Genomic DNA, 21,441 nt, shown 5'->3' with positions numbered 1-21,441 from the left:
TTAATTACAGCATTAATGGCCCTTAAATCGGTTACCATTCACCACTTGCCTGATTTCTTTTTTACTAGAAACACAGGAGAATTCCAGGGGCAAAGAGAAGGTTCCACATTTCCAAGTTGTAACTGTTCAGAAACCAAGTGAGTTAAAGCCTCCAGTTTTTCTTTAGAGAGCGGCCACTGGTCAATCCACATAGGTGTGTCAGATTTCCATTGTAAAGGGATAGGATCAGGAGGTGTGGGAGTGGCCACCATTAAAAAGGATAACCTAAACTAGCCCTGTCTTCTTTTACAGTAATTAGGAGGGGTTTAGTAATTCCTTCATGTTTTGGACTGAGACCAAGTCCAGGAACAAACCCCATGTTTTCCATCATATGCTGACTGGGAGCACTATAAGAGTTATGTGGAATATTAATTTCAGCCCCCCCCATTGTGCCAGCAAATCTCTACCCCGAAGATTAATGAGAATTGGAGTGATATAGGGCTGAATTGTACCCTTCTGACCATCAGGGCCAGTGCAAGGCAAGATAAATGTGCTCTCATAAATTTCCCCAGCTTTTCCAACACCTACTAGTCCCATGTTAGCAGGATGTTTAAGCCAGGAGGAAGGCCATAAACTAGAAGAAATAACAGAAACATCAGTGACCTCGTAAAAGAAACAGGAGCTTGGCCTGGGGCATGTAATTTATCTGAAGCTCTGATACACAACTTTGTTACTTGTTCTGTGGTAAGAGCATCAAAGCCTAATTGGGCATAAGTATCAGAGAATCTGTTGGAGCCTGTGAGCTGAGCCTAAGTAATTAGAATGCCATTAGCCCGATTTAGCTGAGCCTGCAAATGGGCCTCCTCTGCCCACCAGGTATGGAATTCTAAATGCTGAGATGGAGTTAGAACAGCTTTGTCCAAAGGTCCCAGTCTAAAGGAAGCAAAACGACCTCAGTACAAAAAGTTTGTAATGCCACTTTAACATAAGGAGAAGTAGGACCATACTGAGTACAAGCATCCTTAAATTCTTTTAAAAAGGTAAGATTAAGAGGTCCATAGCGACGCATTTGTACCCCTTGGAAGTTAGGAGGGTCTAGCGTGACTGGATAAACTCATGCATCTAATCCACTTGTTTCTTTGTTTTGGCATAATAAGCATTGCATTGAAGTTTCAAGAGCAGGTATCTGAGACGGAGTTGGCACAGAAGTGACAGGAAAAGCATGTGTAGATAAGGGAAACTGAGGGTGAGGGGGTCAGACCGGAATGAGAGTATGAGAAAGGGGCACTAGGGGAGCAGAAAGAGCAGAAGTATACTGATGATTACTGGCGTCCATGTGTGAGGAAGGCTATAGAGAAGCAGGCTGAGTGGATGGCAAAGTGACCGGTTGAGGAAATGAAATGACAGGAGGGTTAGGGGCTGTAGTGGTTGGGGGAGGGCTTGCAGAATTACAGGTAAATTGTAGTTTGGTCCCGGAGCAATTAGGTGATGCCCGGAGGCAAATACTGCAAAGGTTTGAAGAGGGAAGAATTAGCATATATATGGTCCCGGGCTGTGTGAGTTGGGGCCGCAGGAGCTACAAGTACCAGCTCTTCATGAAAAGAAATAAGGTCAGCAGGAAGTAATGTTAAGCCAAAGTCACCAGAGTTAGACATTGAATTTTCAGCATCGTTAAGTGTGGGAGGAATAGCTGAAGAGAGAGGCTGATCAGATAATGAACGCTGTGTGGGAAAGGACGGTTGAGGAGGTATTAGGACAGCATGCACCAAAGCCCAATCACCCCAAACAGTAATGGGAACATAATTCTCTGTCGAGACCAGTTCCTGGAATGTTGTACCAACAAGATCCCATACTTTTACATATACGGTTCCTCTTTCAGGAAACCAAGGACAGTATTTTTCCACCGCCCTGAATAAAGTGACCATATTTTCCATGGTTACTCGGACCCTTCCCTGTTTTAACAGGTCTACCTCTAAGGTTCCTTTTTCAGGAAACCAAGGACGGTATTTCCCACTGCCCTGAATAGAGTGACCATATTTTCCATGGGCACTCAAACCCTTTTCTGTTTTAACCAGAGTTTAATATAGAAGAGATAAGTATAATTTTTAGACTTCGTGTGACCCATAGTTAACCGGGACCATACACAGACTACTCACCAGTTGTCAGGGACTCAAACAAGCATTTCTGTGGACCAAACCAATGATGTTTCTGTGCACCTACCAAAGGGAATCGGGTTCCCACATGCACTTAGGATAAAAGAAAGACCACATGGATGCCAGATATCGGGGGAACCAGCCCCTGATAATTCAATGTAGGTTCTTTTCTATTTTCCCTAAGTGTTGGCCGGTCTGAGAAATAGAGGGAAAGAGTACAAAAGAGAGAAATTTTAAAGCTGGGTGTCCAGGGGAGACATCACGTGTTGGCAGGTTCCGTGATGCCCCCCAAGTCGCAAAACCAGCAAGTTTTTATTAGTGATTTTCAAAGGGGAGGGAGTGTACGAATAGGGTGTGGGTCACAGAGATCACGTGCTTCACAAGGCAATAAAATATCACAAGGCAAATGGGAGCAGAGTGAGATCACAGGGCTGGGGTGAAATTAAAATTCCTAATGAAGTTTCAGGCATGCATTGTTATTGATAACATCTTATCAGGAGACAGGGTTTGAGAGCAGACAACCAGTCTGACTAAAATTTACTAAGCAGGAATTTCCTCGTCCTAATAGGCCTGGGAGCGCTATGAGAGACCGGGGCTTATTTCATCCCTTATCATCAACAGTATAAGACAGACATTCCTAGAGCAGCCATTTTAGAGACCTCCCACTAGGAATGCATTCTTTTTCTCAGGGCTGGTCCTTGTTGAGAAAAAGAATTCAGTGATATTTCTCCTATTTGCTTTTGTAAGAAGAGAAATATGGCTCTGTTCCTCCCGGCTCTCAGGCAGTCAGACCTAATGGTTATCTCCCTTGTTCCCTGAACATCGCTGTTATCTTGTTTTTTCAGTGTGCCCAGATTTCATATTGTTTAAACACACATGCTTTACAAACAATTTGTGCAGTTAATGCAATCGTCACAGGGTCCTGAGGCGACATACCTCCTCGGCTTACAAAGATGACAGGATTAAGAGATTAAAGTAAAGACAGGCACAGAAAATCACAAGAGTATTGATTGGGGAAGTGATAAATGTCCATGAAATCTTCACAATTTATGTTCAGAGATTGCAGTAAAGACAGGTGTGAGAAATTATAAAAGTATTAATTTGGGGAACTAATCCATGAAATCTTCACAATTTATGTTCTTCTGCCATGGCTTCAGCCGGTCCCTCTGTTCGGGGTCCCTGACTTCCCCCAACACTATGATAGGGCCTAATACTTTCTCCTTCCACACCCTCCCCAGTCTAACTTTAAATTTCTATGCATTTTAAATCAGCAAACTTTTCTTTTGTCTCATTTGCCATGTGGTATTAGTCCGTTTTCACGCTGCTGATAAAGACATACCCAAGACTGGGTAATTTACAGAAGAAATAGTTTTAATGGACTCACAGTTCCACATGGCTGGGGAGGCCTCACAATCATGGCAGAAGGTGAAAGGCTCATCTTACATGGTGGCAGACAAGAGAAGAGAGCTTGTGCAGGGAAACTCCCCTTTAGAAAACCATCAGACCTTGTGAGACTTATTCACTATCATGAGAATAGCATGGGAAAGACCCACCAACATGATTCAATTATCTCCCAATGGGTCCCTCTCACAATTATGGAGAATTATGGGAATTATGGGAATTATGGGGGAATTATGGGAGCTGCGATTCAAGATGAGATTTGGGTGGGGACACAGCAAAACCATATCACCACGTCACTAGGCTTGGGCTGCTGGGGTAGCCACATAATATGGCCATGCTCATAAAAAACTGAGATGGGCATTACCAACCCCATACCACATGTGAAAGCACACGATTATAATTTTTCTGCAAATAGTAACCCTCTACCTGCAACTCCACCCTCGACTACCAAAATATCAACAGTTTTACCACTTTCCTGCAGGGAGTATCGGGGTTTATCTCTTCTCTGGCTTTAGGGCTGTGAATATCTCCCATCATTACAGAAACAAATTCTATCAGGTTCCTATCCCCACTGCTCTTTCTGGCTGTCCTCACTTCCCCAGGGTATAGGTCACCTCTGGTCTCTCCACAGTCTTTCTACGTGTATGCATCATGAGCATTTGTTGAGCTTCTCCTGAGACCACCAGTCTCCAGACTCACCACCTCAAAGGTGGGGAGAGACAAGCACAATCTCTCCAGTTCCCAATAGTGTTGGGTATTGCTGCTCAATGTAATAATTGATATACTAGGTGATGGCAGTGGCCTGATCTGGTTTTTGCCTGCCCAGCATTTCTTCCCCTTTCCTCTTGTCACACGCACCCAACTTTTTTGTGGGAGGTAACTGTCCATCTCCCATTCGATGTGGTTCTGCTGGGACTTTGAGCCATGATAGCTCATCAAGCAGAAGGAGTGGTTGAAGGGTATGCTGTCATCCAAACTAGGCCAATCCAACTCTCCCCCAGGAATCTGCACCTTGAACAGAGGGACACAAGGCTGGAAAGTGGTTGGAGCTGTCATCCTGATGACAGTGCCCAAAAGGGCCTGTTTGTGGCATCTCCAGAGCTTTCCTGCTTGCTTCTTTCCAGAGGCATCCTTTGATTTTGTAAAGCTATGCAGTTGTCTTTCAATATATGCCATTTTCCTTAAGTTAACCTGAGTTGGTTTTTAACCGTAACCAAAGAAATGTAACTGATACAGTGACTAATAAATATATTAACTAATTAATGCTTCTTTAGAAACCAACCTGGAAGTACAAAGTAAACTATGCAGTTTTCCCAAAGTTATCATAATTATAATATGCATTCTCATGCAGTTTGACTTCTTAAAGTGATAGTTTCCAAAATGGGATAGCCCCACGGCTGATAAAAATCAAACTGAAATCTCTAAGGGTGTTCTTTCAAAGTACTCAGCTTCTATTCCAGTTGTTCCTATATATACATGACAAAAAATAATTATGCTTAAAAGTTCTTTTGAGTTTTTTTATTTTAGAAAATATAATGCAGTTTTTAAAAAGCTTAATCTTCATGCCTTGGGAACATATCATTTCTGCTACTTGTCACATGCTGGGGAGATGTTCAGCTTGGAGGGGCAGGTGCCTCTTCAAGCTAAGGAATTTAAAAGATCCAATATTCTCATACCCCCTCCCCCATACTATTCATAATCTTTCCTAAGGGAGAAAATGGACTCTAACTTATATTGCTTTAATTAGTCTTCTTGGCAAGTCTTAATTTGGCCAAGATTCATCCTGTAGAAAAACACGTTTCACTGCTGGTAGATGACAAGCCGCCTAGTGCAGGAGAGCCCAGAGAAGCTCCTTGGCAGGCTTATTGACTTGTAATTGTTTCCTAGAAAACTATTCAAAATCCCCACCAACAGCTTTAAATAGCTCTTTTCAAAAATGAAGTCTTTATCCCTTGACAGAAAAAAAATAGTTAAGGCAATTCACCAGAACCCAAGTTCAAGGTAAAGATTATTTTGGTAGAAGAACATAGTTTCAGCTTAAAAAAAAAAAGATTATTTAATTTTAACTACCTTGCCATTATTTATCTATTTATCTATGAACATCAGGCATTCATTCTGGGCTCTGCATGCAGACCTGTGAGTACCATGTTTACACTGCCTCACTCTGACATGCTCTCAATAGAACGTTGCCTTATTCTTATGATAAATTCCATCTATTATCTTCCATACTTGCCACCAGTTGCCAAGGAAACTTTTCTTCCTTGTGTGTACAGTAGAATTTTGTTGTGTCTTTAAAAGAATCTCTTTGGGAGCAATTTTGTCTTACATTTCTTTTTCTTATTAGGCAACAGGAAAGAAAACATAGTTTCTAATATTCAGTGAGGAAAAGATTCAGCCAAACATGGAAATTATTTATCTTAAAACATGTTTTGTCACATGAGCTAAGACAGTGGTTTTGAAATACTAGTTCATAGACTGGCTTACATTCAAAATCATAGGGAAGCTTCTTCAAAAGCATAAATCTCTAGGTCTGGCCTAATCCACTAAATCAGAATCACTTGAATGAAAAACATGTGCCCACTTCAAAGAATAAAGTAGAGCTAGATGTGCTACAGTAAAAAGTAGCCGAGATACTGTGGTTTGGAAAAGCAAGTTACGGAACAGTAAATATGGGGTAATCATATTTGTAGAAAAAAAAATGAAAATGCATATGATTGTATTATGTGCCAACATTTTTGGAAGGCAAGACACAATAATGTGTTAAAAGTGGGGTTATTCTAGTAAGTGCAAAGTGGAGGAGAGGTCATTTATCTTCCACCCTTTGTACCATTTGAATTATTTTAACCAAAAGCATATACTACTTTTATAATTGAAATTAATTAATCAACAGCAAAAAATATGTTAAAAACTTCCCAAAGGATTCTGATAATCAGCCAGTTTCAGGGACCATTGCACAAGCCAAATGAGATAAAAGTCCATTGGTTTAATTTCTCAATTAAATGAATTGAACTTCCTCTCAAGATGCAAGTTCTTCCAATTATCCTGTAACTGCCAGGCCTCAAGCAATGTTGACACCTGCTAGCACTTGTCTAGACAGCAAGTAATAAAGCAGAGAAGAAATGATGAGGGGAAAAAACTCATTTGAAATTGGGAGGTGAAACATTACAGGCTGGGAAGAGGGGGAAGCCCTAAAACCTTTTTTACAGGGACAGCAGACAGGAAACCTAAATTCCTACCCACCATCTAATACTTCCAATATGTAAAGTGCTTTGTCTTACTTCCTTTAATGAAAAGATCCATAAATCAAGCTATAATTTTACTTGTTTAGTTCCTTCCCGGAAAGTTTAAATTTTGCTTGTCCAATGGCCAAGATATTGAGTGTTATTATTTCGAACTGCAATCATCTATGTTTCAAGATAGGTCTTAATGAAATAGGATGACTCAACACCAAGTGGAATATTATTTAGTATTCCTCAGTGATAAAATTCCACTGCCACTAGACAAAGAAACTGCTCTTTAGGTTATGGTTTTGAAACACCAGCTTTTACACTCTTGCTCTCCTTCAGGTAGGACTCAGCCCAACACCCTGTTAGAGATGAACGCAAGTTTACAAGCATGTAGAGAAACCTCAGGACAGAAATTCCTAAGGGTAGGAATTTAGAAAGATACAAATGATTCTCAGCTCAGGCTCTTCATCAGAACAGCATGCAGTGCCAATTCAATATTCAGATTCCTAATGGCCACATTTAATACGTTGGTGATTGGGCTCAAGAATCTGAATTTTTGTCAGTGCTCTAAGTGATTCTGATGCTGCCTTTAGAGGAACCATTGGAGTGGAAATAGTTCTGAACTGACAGTTAAAATACTTAGCTAGTAGGCTGAGACCTGGTGCTATCTGGGTTATTCTGGGCAAGTCACATCACCTCACTATGCCTTAGTCTTCTTCCTGTTGAATGAAGGTTTAGATTATTATAATAATGTATTACAATCATTTCTAAGGTCTCTTCAACCTCTAAACTTTTATGATGCTATAAATTAACACAGAGATCAATCAAGTCTTTATGGAACCTTTCCATATTGCTTCCTAATTCTGCCGTTGTTTCCGCTACCACTCAATGCAAGAACATTCTTTATGGGCTCTTCTGGAAAGCAAGGAATCAGTCCTTTTCATTAGATGTCTCTAAGGGTTATTTTCAAGGCCAGACCAGGCTAGACCACAGCATTGCTCTTAAGCACTTAATCACTTCAATAATTACTAATTCAGTAATTTCCAGTGGGTCTCCCAGCCATGGAATTTCCCCGTACGAGTGTTTCTCTCCTGACCTGGGCTGGTCACTTGGGTAAATTCCACTTGCGTAATTGGTTATCATCTTCCCTAACCAGGTGACTCTTATCATCTAGTCATGCTTTGACAGATTCTGGTTGCTGACCCAACATTCATGCCCACCCCTACTCTTTGTCCCTACTAAGAGAAGCTCAATTTTTTTCAAGGAAGCTGAAAATATCCAATTTCCCAGTTTTGTTTGTAGCTAGAGGTGGTCATGTCACACAGATCTGTCCAGTGATATATAGGTAGAAGTCCCCAGAGAAGCTACCCCTTCTTGAATAAAAAGTCAAATCCTTTTTCTCCTTTGTTCTTTGTTCTCCCTGCCCACACACGCACTATTTTTTTTTGTGAGTGTGAACTTGGATGTGAGACCTGGAGGTGTAGCAATCATATTGAAACCCCAAGATAAAATGTATGAGAATGAAAGCCTATATGCTCAGGATAGAAAATGAGACAATGCTGGGACCCTGGTGGTATTATTGAGCCATGATACCAGCCCTGGACTGCCTACCCCTAGACATGAGACAAATAAACTGTGTTTTAAGCTATCAAATGGGTTTTTTTTGTTGTTGTTATTTGTGGCATCTGATGAAATACATACCTCCTTAGTTGGCCAATGTAGCTCCCTTACCCTCACACAACTGCCATGCCTGCTGGCCATCAGCTTTTCTGAAACATTTCCTTTCCTTCTTTCCGCTCTTGTTCCCAACGACTCATTACATCTTTACACTTTTAACTTTGGGGACATCTCCCTACTCCCAAGAAATTTGTCTTGCCTTTCCTGTAATTAATATTTTCAAAATATAAATATTCCTAAATATGAAAATCTTCCATATAGATTGATTTATTATAAAACAAGTTACAATATAATCCACATAAATTGAAAAGGTTTACTGACAGCTTTGAAATTGTCAAGCTTCTAGCAGTCATTAATTCATCCATTTATTCATTATTAAGCAAATTCTTGTTTCATGTGTATAATCTGCTTGTCACCAAGTGATGCAATAAGCACTGAAGGATTTTCAAAAGGAATAAGGTCCACCTTCTCCCCTGGAGTTGGGATATAAGAGATATACAAGCCTGAAACTGTTACATAATAATGCAAAGACAGCAGGTGATCAAATGTTAAAAGAGAAGATTTTGCAAAAATAAATTATCATTCAGAGAGGATGGAAATTACACTGGTGGAACAGTTTTCTAGACAATTTCTTTTTCTAAATAAGACATTTGCTTCAGCAAAACAAGCTCTTCTAACAAACAGAAGAGGGCAAATACTAAGTAGATTTTGGAATAAAGAGGGTTATCTATAAAAACAGAGAGAGAGTCAGAAACTCTTTGTAGAAATGTTTTCATGTCCAGCCCTCAGTTCCAAATGTCTCTTTATTTTACCCCAAAGACACATTAAACCCTAAGTAAACATGAAGCTGTATTCCAAACCTTTCCTGCCAACTAGAACTCTAAAGTGGTGATGCAAATGATTTTCTTATCGTATCTTGTTTTTATATGTACTATGTACTCTTACCAATGAGGCTGCAATCACACGGAATGCAAAGACTGGCACTTAGTCAGCTAAGTCCCCACAGTGCTAAGCACAATGCCTGAAATCTGGAGAGGAAGAAAACCTTTGAATTAAATCACAGAGATAATGTATGTGAAAACACATTAAAGGAAAGAAATTTCTGTGGAAATAAAGCTGTGTAATTGTTGTCTGATAAATATGGCAATAAAACCCAATATAATTTTTCACACTTTTCAGTTTCATTCCATCATTTTATTTATGTTTTTAAAGAGACAGGGCCTCTCTCTATCTCCCAGGCTAGGGTGCAGTGGTGCAATCATGGCTGCCTGCAGCCTCCTGGGCTCAAGTGATCCTCCCACCTCAGCCTCTCAAGTAGCTGGGACTACAAGTATGCGCCACTGACACACAATTGTACATATCTATGGGGTACAGTGTGATGCTTTAATACATGTGTATCAAATCCAGGTTATTAGCATATCCATCACCTCAAATGCTTGTTATTTTTGTGGTGAGAACATTCAATATTCTCTCTTCTAGCTGTTTTGAAATATGCAATACATTATTGTTGACTGTAGTCACCCTACTATGCAATAGAACACAAGAACTTATCCTGCTATCTAACTGTAATTGTGTTCTCATTGATCGGCCTCTCCCCAGCCCCTCCTTCCTACCCTCTGCAGCCTCTGGTAACCACTACTCTATTCTCTACTTCCGTGAGATCAACTATTTTAGATTCCACATATGAGTGACATTATGTGCTTGGTTTGTTTCACTTAACATAATGTCCTCTAGGTTCATCTGTGTTGTCATAAATGACAGAAGTTCATTCTTTTCTATGGCTGAATAGCATTCCATTGTGTATGTATACGGTATTTTTAAAAATCCAATCATCCACTGATGGACACTTCGATTGATGCCAAATCTCGGCTATTGTGAATAGTGCTGCAATAAACATGGGAGTGCGGACATCTCCTCGGTATACTGAGTTCCTTTCTTTTGGATATATACCCAGCTAAATCATAGGTCGATCTATTTTTAGTTTTTTGAGGAACCTCCATCCTGTTTTTCCATAGTGGCTGTACTACTTCACATTCCCTGCAGCAGTGTACTGGCATTCCCCTTTCTCGGCATCATTGACAGCACCTGTTAGTCTTCATCTTTTTGATAATAGCCATTCTAACTGGAATGATGTGGTATCTCATTGTGGTTTTGATCTGCAATTCCGTGATGATCAGAGATGTTGAGCATTTGTTTCATATACTTGTTGCCCATTTGTATGTCTTCTTTTGAGAAATATGTATTCAGATCTTTTGCCTGGTTTTTAATTAGGATAGTAAAAAAGAAAAAAGTAATCTAAACTTTTTCACACTTTTTGTTTCACTATACACTCATGTATTCCCTTCAACATGTCACACAGAAAACCTAGATATTATAGATTCAGAATAACAGAAATGTGAACCAACTAGAAACATAACAAAGGATGCAACTTTGCAAAAGGTCACTTTCCCTGAGTACCAGAAAGTTTACTGTCTTTGTTAAAAGGCCAGGTATGGTGGCTTATGCCTCTAATCCCAGCACTTTAGGAGGCCAAGGCAGGAGGATCACTTGAGCCCAGGAGTTTGAAACCATCCTGGGCAATATAGTGAGACCTTGTATCTACAAAATATAAACAAAATTAGTCAGGCGTGGTAGCATGTGCCTGTAGTCCCAGCTACTTGGGAGGCTGAGGTGGGAAGATCCCCTGATCTCAGGAGGTCAAGGCTGCAGTAAGCTGAGATCATGCCACTGCACGCCAACACTCTGGACAACAGAGTGAGATCCTGTGTCTAAATAAATACATTAATTAATTAAACAAATGAATATATATTTTCAAAAACCTGTTTGCTTTATCAAACGAATGGCATCATTAATCAGCCATACTTCTCCTATCATAAAATAGTTTATTTGGTTTGTTCCTGAAAAATAAGTTAAAATGTCAATTTCAGGATTATAATTGACAGCTTCTGCTCTGTCACAAATACCAATAGTAATCATCATTGAAAGCAGACAGGAAAGGATGTAGTACAGCTTTGTTTAAGGTATTCCCTGGATTTCCCAGAATAATCCTGATGTCAAATATTCTGTACCAGTGTCTCTGTACATATCCTTGAACTGGTCAAACCAAGCATCTCTCTAACAGGCATCTATTGTTTTTTCTACTTAGCATCGCCTGCTTTGCAAGAACTGCTCCTACCCTGACTCCAATCAGATGGTTTTGTTGGTGGCTCTAAATTAGAATATCAAGGGTAGGCACACGACCCTTAAAAACAGATGTGATTACTATGTCCTCTTGACTAATTGGTCCCTTTATTATAATGAATTTACCTGTGGCCCTTCTTTAGCCCTGGTAATATTCCTTACTCACAAATCTACTTGATGAATTATTCATAACAATAAACTTACACAAAGTTTTGCACATCAGGGCTTATATGAATTAGTGATTTCAGGATTTTGATGAAAATAATGCCAAGGAACAAATTTTAGATTTTTTTTTCATATCCGAAAACTGTGGTCACTATGAAGTTTCATATTTCATGAAAAATCTCCATAGGTACTTTCACTGGCTCTCATTTTCCTTCACTGAGAAGTATAAGGTTTAAAAATTTCAGAAGATTACGAATTCTCAGCGGCTTACAGTATATAGGCTTTAACTACTTTGAAGGCTTTTATCTGGATCTAGGCTACACTCCAATGGTGAACTGATTTCTGCCTCTTGAAACTTTAAAGAACCCCTTTACCCTTTTTTTTTTTTTAATTTATGAAGTATTTATTGATCATTCTTGGGTGTTTCTTGGAGAGGGGGATATGGCAGGGTCATAGGATAATAGTGGAGAGAAGGTCGGGAGATAAACACATGAACAAAGGTCTCTGGTTTTCCTAGGCAGAGGTCCCTGCGGCCTTCTGCAGTGTTTGTGTCCCTGGGTACTTGAGATTAGGGAGTGGTGATGACTCTTAAAGAGCATGCTGCCTTCAAGCATCTGTTTAACAAAGCACATCTTGCACTGCCCTTAATCCATTTAACCCTGAGTTGACACAGCATATGTTTCAGAGAGCACGGGGCTGGGGGAAAGGCCATAGATTAACAGCATCCCAAGGCAGAAGAATTTCTCCTAGTCAGAACAAAATGAGTCTCCTATGCCCACCTCTTTCTACACAGACACAGCAACAATCTGATCTCTCCTTCCTTTCCCCACACTTCCCCCGCTTCTTTTCAACAAAACCGCCATCGTCCTCATGGCCCGCTCCCGATGGTCGCTGTCTCTTCGGAGCTGTTGGGTACACCTCCCAGACAGGGCAGCCGGGCAGAGGCGCTCCTCACCTCCCAGACAGGGCAGCCGGGCAGAGGCACTCCTCGCTTCCCAGACGGGGCGGCCGGGCAGAGGCGCTCCTCACCTCCCAGACGGGGCCACCCGGGCAGAGGCGCTCCTCGCTTCCCAGACGGGGCCGCCCGGGCAGAGGCGCTCCTCGCTTCCCAGACGGGGCCGCCCGGGCAGAGGCGCTCCTCGCTTCCCAGACGGGGCCGCCTGGGCAGAGGCGCTCCTCACTTCCTCCCAGACCGGGTGGCAGCCGGGCAGAGGCGCTCCTCACCTCCCAGACGGGGCGGCCGGGCAGAGGCGCTCCTCACTTCCCAGAGGGGGCGGCCGGGCAGAGGCGCTCCTCACTTCCCAGACCGGGCGGCCGGGCAGAGGCGCTCCTCACTTCCCAGACCGGGCGGCCGGGCAGAGATGCTCCTCACTTCCTCCCAGACGGGGTGGCGGCCAGGCAGAGGCGCTCCTCACCTCCCAGACAGGGCGGCCGGGCAGAGGCGCCCCTCACTTCCCAGACTGGGTGGCCGGGCAGAGGCGCTCCTCACTTCCCAGACTGGGCGGCCGGGCAGAGGCGCTCCTCACCTCCTAGACGGGGTGGCCAGGCAGAGGCGCTCCTCACTTCCCAGACGGTGTGGCGGCTGGGCAGAGGCGCTCCTCCCTTCCCAGATGGGGCAGCCAGACAGAGGCGCTCCTCACTTCCTCCCAGATGGGGTGGCGGCCAGGCAGAGGCGCTCCTCACTTCCCAGAGGGGGCGGCCGGGCAGAGGTGCTCCTCACTTCCTCCCAGACGGGGTGGCGGCCGGGCAGAGGCACTCCTCACTTCCCAGACAGGGCGGCCGGGCAGAGGTGCTCCTCATCTCCCAGACGGGGCAGCCGGGCAGAGGTGCTCCTCACTTCCTCCCAGCCGGGGTGACGGCCAGGCAGAGGCACTCCTCACCTCCCAGACGGAGTGGCCAGGCAGAGGCGCTCCTCACTTCCCATATGGGGTGGCGGCCGGGCAGAGGCGCTCCTCACTTCCCAGATGGGGCAGCCGGGCAGAGGCGCTCCTCACTTCCTCCCAGACGGGGTGGCGGCCAGGCAGAGGCACTCCTCACCTCCCAGACGGGGCGGCTGGGCAGAGGTGCTCCTCACTTCCCCTACGGGGTGGCGGCCGGGCAGAGGCGCTCCTCACTTCCTCCCAGACGGGGTGGCGGCCAGGCAGAGGCGCTCCTCACTTCCCAGATGGGGTGGCCGGGCAGAGGCGCTCCTCACCTCCCAGACGGGGCGGCCGGGCAGAGGCGCTCCTCACTTCCCATACGGGGTGGCAGCCGGGCAGAGGCACTCCTCACTTCCCAGATGGGGCAGCCGGGCAGAGGCGCTCCTCACTTCCTCCCAGACGGGGTGGCGGCCAGGCAGAGGCGCTCCTCACCTCCCAGACGGGGCGGCCGGGCAGAGGCGCTCCTCCCTTCCCAGACGGAGTGGCCAGGCAGAGGCGCTCCACACCTCCCAGAGTGGGCGGCCGGGCAGAGGCGCTCCTCACCTCCCAGAGTGGGCGGCCGGGCAGAGGCGCTCCTCACTTCCCAGAGTGGGCGGCCGGGCAGAGGCGCTCCTCACTTCCCAGAGTGGGCGGCCGGGCAGAGGCGCTCCTCACTTCCCAGATGGGGCAGCTGGGCAGAGGTGCTCCTCACTTCCTCCCAGACGGGGTGGCGGCCAGGCAGAGGCACTCCTCACCTCCCAGATGGGGTGGCCGGGCAGAGGCGCTCCTCACCTCCCAGACGGGGCGGCTGGGCAGAGGTGCTCCTCATTTCCCAGATGGGGCAGCCAGGCAGAGGCGCTCCTCACTTCCTCCCAGACGGGGTGGCAGCCGGGCAGAGGCGCTCCTCACATCCCAGACGATGGGTGGCCGGGCAGAGGCGCTCCTCACTTCCCAGATAGGGCGGCTGGGCAGAGGGGCTCCTCACATCCCAGACGATGGGCGGCCAGGCAGAGATGCTCCTCACTTCCTAGACGGGGTGGCGGCGGGGCAGAGGCTGTAATCTTAGCGCTTTAAGAGGCCAAGGCAGGAGGCTGGTAGGTGGACGTTGCAGCGAGCCGAGATCACACCACTGCACTCCAGCCTGAGCACCATTGAGCATTGAGTTAGCGAGACTCCGTCTGCAATCCCAGCACCTCGGGAGGCCGAGGCAGGCAGATCACTCGAGGCCAGGAGCTGGAGACCAGCCCGGTCAACACGGCGAAACCCCGTCTCCACCAAAAATACAAAAACCATTCAGGCGTGGCGGCACGCGCCTGCAATCCCAGGCACTCGGCAGGCCGAGGCAGGATAGTCACAGGAGCCCGAGGCAGGGAGGTTGCAGCGAGCCGAGATCACGGCAGTACAGTCCAGCTTCGACAACAGCGGGAGACCGAAAAAAGAAGGAGAGGGAGACAGAAGAAAGGGGAGAGGGAGAGGGAGACCGAAAAAAGAAGGAGAGGGAGACTGAAGAAAGGGGAGAGGGAGAGGGAGAGGGAGAGGGAGAGGGACAGAACCCCTTTACCTTTAAAAAAATTGTGTTAAAATACACATAACATAAAACTATCATCTTAACCATTTTTAAGTGTACAGTACAGTAGTGGGTTTTTTTTTTGTTCTGTTGTTGTTGTTTTTGAGACAGGGTCTGGCTCTGTTGCCCAGGCCAGATTACAGTGGCACAATCATAACATACTGCAGCCTTGAATTCCTGGTCTCAAGTGATCCTCTTGCCTCAGCCTCCTGGGACTGCCCCTTATCTGGCTAATTTTTTTTTTTTTTTTTTTTGTAGAGATGAGGTCTCGCTATGTGGCACAGCCTGGTCTCCAACTCCTGGCCTCAAGTGGTCCTCCCACTTTGGCCTCCCAAAGTACTGGGACTGGATTACAGGCATGAGCCACACAGTGCCCAGCCTCAGTTCAGTAGTGCTAAGTATATTCATATTGTTGTGCAACCAGTCTTCAGAACTTTTTCATCTTGCACAAACTCTATACTCATTAAATAACTCCTCATTTCCCCCTCCCTGCATCCTCTGGCAACCACCATTCTACTTTCTGTCTCTATGAATTTGAGTTTCCTTTACCGTTTAAACTACATTACACTTCATCAATATCAAAGTATTTTTGCATAAAATTCAGATAATTTGGAAATGTACAAAGTAGAACATTAAATCCTTCCTATTCCCAACTCCACAATCCAGAAATAGTGATTAGGTTTATGGACATGCCGCCGTGCTTTTTTCCTATGCATCTATTTGAGAAAGAGGGGAGGGACTGAATCATATCCTCTTCCCGTAGAGTCACCTGATCACCATGCCTGTAAATTTCATGGTTGTCCTGCTGTTATTCACTCACTGTGGTTCCATGCTCATTTTGTACTGTTCACAGGCCATAATTCCTGGACTGCACCATCCATCACTCCCACCATGGATAATTGCTAATTAATGGATAATTAATCCACTCTCCTTGCAGGGACCAGGAGGCACATGTAAACATGGAGTTTCAGTTTAGGACCCCATCATTTACTTCCACTCTCAATACCAACTCAGAAAAAGCAGCAGGCTTTAATAAGGGAGAGCATAAAATACTTCAAATAGCTGATAATAAATAAAAGAGTTTATTTATAATAAACCATCTACTAAATAGTACTTTTCCCACCAACCAAAGGAAAAGCTATTCATGTAAACTTTCTTCAGGGGCTCCCCCATGGATTCATCCTGGTCCTATTCTTGTTCCCCTGGCCTTGAGTTTGCCATTATTTCTAAGATACTTCCCTTTTCTAGGCTCTGTCAAGAAACTGTCACCCCATCTTTCTGGAAATCACATCCTCTACTGGCAAGGTTGTTCTCACCCAAGTTCTCTCACCTGCCTCAGCACTACATATGCCTGTCTAAGTTATTCAGTCCAAAATAACATGCCAGGGACTCCCATAAAATGGTTCCCCAGGACTTCCCATTCCAGGTTTCCGCAGCCTTGTGAGTTACAAATATATTTCAACAAACTTCCAAGTCTCCAGTTGGATCAGACACTCATAAAACCACATGGTTATCCTCCACACCTTGTTGTTAACGTCTGCATCATTTCAGGACTGAGTAATATAGCACTAGCTGCCACGACAAACCCCCAAATCTCAGTAGCTTGATGTATGAAGCCTAATGAGGTTGTTCTTGGTTGGTGGTAAATCTTTCATATAGTCATTCAGGAGCCAGATCCCTTTCATCTGAGGCCCTGCCATGCCCTGGATCCTCAAAATTTTCCACATATGACCCTTTGAAATTCCCTACTTCAGTTAACAGACATGGGCAAAAGAGTGTGAAGGTGCATGCAGGAGTTCTGATGGGCCAGATCTGGAAGGGGAGTGCATCTCTTTTGTCCATGTTCCATTGGCCAGAACTCAGTCACAAGACCCCCAACCACATGCAAGGGAGGGCAAGAAATTTAGTATAGCTACAGCTCAGCATGTAAGGGAAATGGATTTTGTGAATACATAGCAGTCTCTGCTACAACCTCCATAGTCTCAGTTTGAAGCACTCCACCCTCTCTCTGATGACCACCTCCTGTTTCCAACTCATTTCCTCAAGTACCCATGTACAGCAATGCTTTGTCTTCCCAGCAGCTCCAGTGCATTCAGCTCATCATTCTTTCACTCTCTATTTCCCCACGTCCCATGTCATCATTTATATTTTTATGTGGTTTGGAGGCTCAGTTCCATTATTATGATCACCCTCTCTTATGCACCCTTGACTTTCTTGTTTCTCTCTCCCTCTGTCTTAGAATGTCTATTGGTTGCTTGAAATCATCTCAGTGACACGTGAGCCATGTAACTCTCTGCACATATACCAAGAGCACTAGTTTCAAACATTCTACCTCAATATCTGGTTCAAGTTCTTGTGCTCTGCTTGCAGGTGTCACAGCCTAACTAATCTGACTATATGGATATGTGACTTTTCTTTCCCAATTCTCAAATATGCCAACTCTCAACTCTATGAACTTTTGGCTTGTAATGTTTGCTTGCTCCTCTAAAGCTAACATAATTCTGAGTCCTTATCATCCACTGTTCCTGAAATCTCCTTAACAAAAAGTTATTGCCTTGATCAACCCTACCTGCTCCCATGTCTACCTCTCTAGCTCCTACCTAAGGGAGATCTCCACCTAAGTCATGATCACAATCCAAACCGACAGTGGAATTTGGAAAAGAAAAGTAGACAGAGTGTTTCAAATAAAAGGAATAAAATGAGAAAAGACACAACAATAAGGCTATGGATAATAAACTTAGACTGGGGAGGACTTGCCTTGGGGACAAGCTATACAGAAACTATAGGAGTAGGTGCTTGCAAACAATTATAAGTTTCTGAGAAACATTAAAACATATTTATAAAGCTATAATAATTTTTAAATAGTGCAGTTTTCTTTACAGACATTGATGTGTGAGGTGGGCATATTAATGAAATGCAATAGAAAGTCCATACATTGACGTAAAACTATATAAGAATTGAGTATGTGATGAAGGTGACATTTTAAGTCAGTAAGAAGAAGAGAGATTAATTATTAAGTCTGGGACAACTAGGTAGCCATCTCCAAAACAATAAAGTTGAAGTCATACCTCATACCTTATCCCAGATAAATTAAGGATTTAAGTGTAAAAAAAAAAAAAAAAAAAAACTTTGCAGGTACTAGATACAAAGTTAGGAGAATAGTTTTATAAATGTTGGGTATGAAAGTCATTATAAGTATGAAAAAATTCCCAGAAGTCAAGAAATGATTATTACATTCCATTTTCCAAAAGACAGGCAACAAATTAGTGGGAAATGTTTGAAACTCTAGACTGAAGGTTAATTTTCCTAAAATATAAAGATTTCCTCAAACCAATAAGAATAACCTCAAAACCCAGTAGAAGAACAGGCAAAAAGAATAGCCTATTGCAAAAAAAGAAAATACAAGTGGCCCTTAAACATATAACAATATGCTTAACTTTATTCATAAGAAGAAAAATATGTAAAAATTAGATCCCAACGGAGATACCCTGTTTTCTCTGTCAGGTTAGTAAACTATGTTAGTAAGGGTTTGAGGAAATAAGAATTCTCTCACACAGAGATGGGGAAAATGTAAATTGATAAATCTTTCTGGAGGCTAATTTGGCAATATTAAAATTACATATCCACATAGCCTTTGATCCAGCCATCTTACTTCTAAGGATTTTTCCTAGAGATATGTGCAAAATACTTATGCAGACAATTATTCATCATGGAATTATGGGTAAATGCAAAAGATTGGGAACAACTAAAAATCCCACCAATAGAAATCTGGTTAAATTGATTTTTCATACAGTAGTACCCTACAGAGACCTTTAAAAGACTGAGGAAGATTCTGTCTCGTTGATCTAATGTTGACAGTGGGGGATACCCAGGAATTGAACTCAGCTCTGCACCAAGCAGACCTAATAGACATCTACAGAACTCTCCACACGAAATCAACAGAATATACATTTTTTTCAGCACCACACCACACCTATTCCAAAATTGACCACATAGTTGGAAGTAAAGCTCTCCTCAGCAAATGTAAAAGAACAGAAATTATAACAAACTGTCTCTCAGACCCCAGTGCAATCAAACTAGAACTCAGGATTAAGAAACTCACTCAAAACCGCTCAACTACATGGAAACTGAACAACCTGCTCCTGAATGACTATTGGGTACATAACAAAATGAAGGCAGAAATAAAGATGTTCTTTGAAAGCAACGAGAACAAAGACACAACATACCAGAGTCTCTGGGATGCATTCAAAGCAGTGTGTAGCGGGAAATTTATAGCACTAAATGCCCACAAGAGAAAGCAGGAAAGATCCAAAATTGACACCCTAACATCACAATTAAAAGAACTAGAAAAGCAAGAGCAAACACATTCAAAAGCTAGCAGAAGGCAAGAAATAACTAAAATCAGAGCAGAACTGAAGGAAATAGAGACACAAAAAACCCTTCAAAAAATTAATGAATCCAGGAGCTGGTTTTTTGAAAGGATCAACAATATTGATAGACCACTAGTAAGACTAATAAAGAAGAAAAGAGAGAAGAATCAAATAGACGCAATAAAAAATGATAAAGGGGATATCACCACTGATCCCACAGAAATACAAACTACCATCAGAGAATACTACAAACACCTCTACACAAATAAACTAGAAAATCTAGAAGAAATGGATAAATTCCTCGACACATACACCCTCCCAAGACTAAACCAGGAAGAAGTTGAATCTCTGAATAGACCAATAACAGGCTCTGAAATTGTGGCAATAATCAATAGCTTACCAACCAAAAAGAGTCCAGGACCAGATGGATTCACAGCCGAATTCTACCAGAGGTACAAAGAGGAACTGGTACCATTCCTTCTGAAACTATTCCAATCAATAGAAAAAGAGGGAATCCTCCCTAACTCATTTTATGAGGCCAGCATCATCCTGATACCAAAGCGAGGCAGAGACACAACCAAAAAAGAGAATTTTAGACCAATATCCTTGATGAACATTGATGCAAAAATCCTCAATAAAATACTGGCAAACGGAATCCAGCAGCACATCAAAAAGCTTATCCACCATGATCAATTGGGCTTCATCCCTGGGATGCAAGGCTGGTTCAATATACACAAATCAATAAATGTAATCCAGCATATAAACAGAACCAAAGACAAAAACCACATGATTATCTCAATAGATGCAGAAAAGGCCTTTGACAAAATTCAACAACCTTCATGCTAAAAACTCTCAATAAATTAGGTATTGATGGGACGTATCTCAAAATAATAAGAGCTATCTATGACAAACCCACAGCCAATATCATACTGAATGGGCAAAAACTGGAAGCATTCCCTATGAAAACTGGCACAAGACAGGGATGCCCTCTCTCACCACTCCTATTCAACATAGTGTTGGAAGTTCTGGCCAGGGCAATCAGGCAGGAGAAGGAAATAAAGGGTATTCAATTAGGAAAAGAGGAAGTCAAATTGTCCCTGTTTGCAGATGACATGATTGTATATCTAGAAAACCCCATCGTCTCAGCCCCAAATCTCCTTAAGCTGATGGGCAACTTCAGCAAAGTCTCAGGATACAAAATCAATGTGCAAAAATCACAAGCATTCTTATACACCAGTAACAGACAAACAGAGAGCCAAATCATGAGTGAACTCCCATTCACAATTGCTTCAAAGAGAATAAAATACCTAGGAATCCAACTTACAAGGGATGTGAAGGACCTCTTCAAGGAGAACTACAAACCACTGCTCAATGAAATAAAAGAGGATACAAAGAAATGGAAGAACATTCCATGCTCATGAGTAGGAAGAATCAATATCGTGAAAATGGCCGTACTGCCCAAGGTCATTTATAGATTCAATGCCATCCCCATCAAGCTACCAATGACTTTCTTCACAGAATTGGAAAAAACTACTTTAAAGTTCATATGGAACCAAAAAAGAGCTCGCATCGCCAAGTCAATCCTAAGCCAAAAGAACAAAGCTGGAGGCATCACGCTACCTGACTTCAAACTATACTACAAGGCTACCGTAACCAAAACAGTATGGTACTGGTACCAAAACGGAGATATAGATCAATGGACCAGAAAAGAGCCCTCAGAAATAATGCCGCATATCTACAACTATCTGATCTTTGACAAACCTGAGAAAAACAAGCAATGGGGAAAGGATTCCCTATTTAATAAATGGTGCTGGGAAAACTGGC

This window comes from Pongo abelii, chromosome 10 (assembly GCF_028885655.2).
Source record: "Pongo abelii isolate AG06213 chromosome 10, NHGRI_mPonAbe1-v2.0_pri, whole genome shotgun sequence".
Taxonomy (NCBI): Eukaryota; Metazoa; Chordata; class Mammalia; order Primates; family Hominidae; genus Pongo; species Pongo abelii.
The sequence above is the reverse complement of the archived record's forward strand: the minus strand, read 5'-3'. Positions refer to the sequence as shown.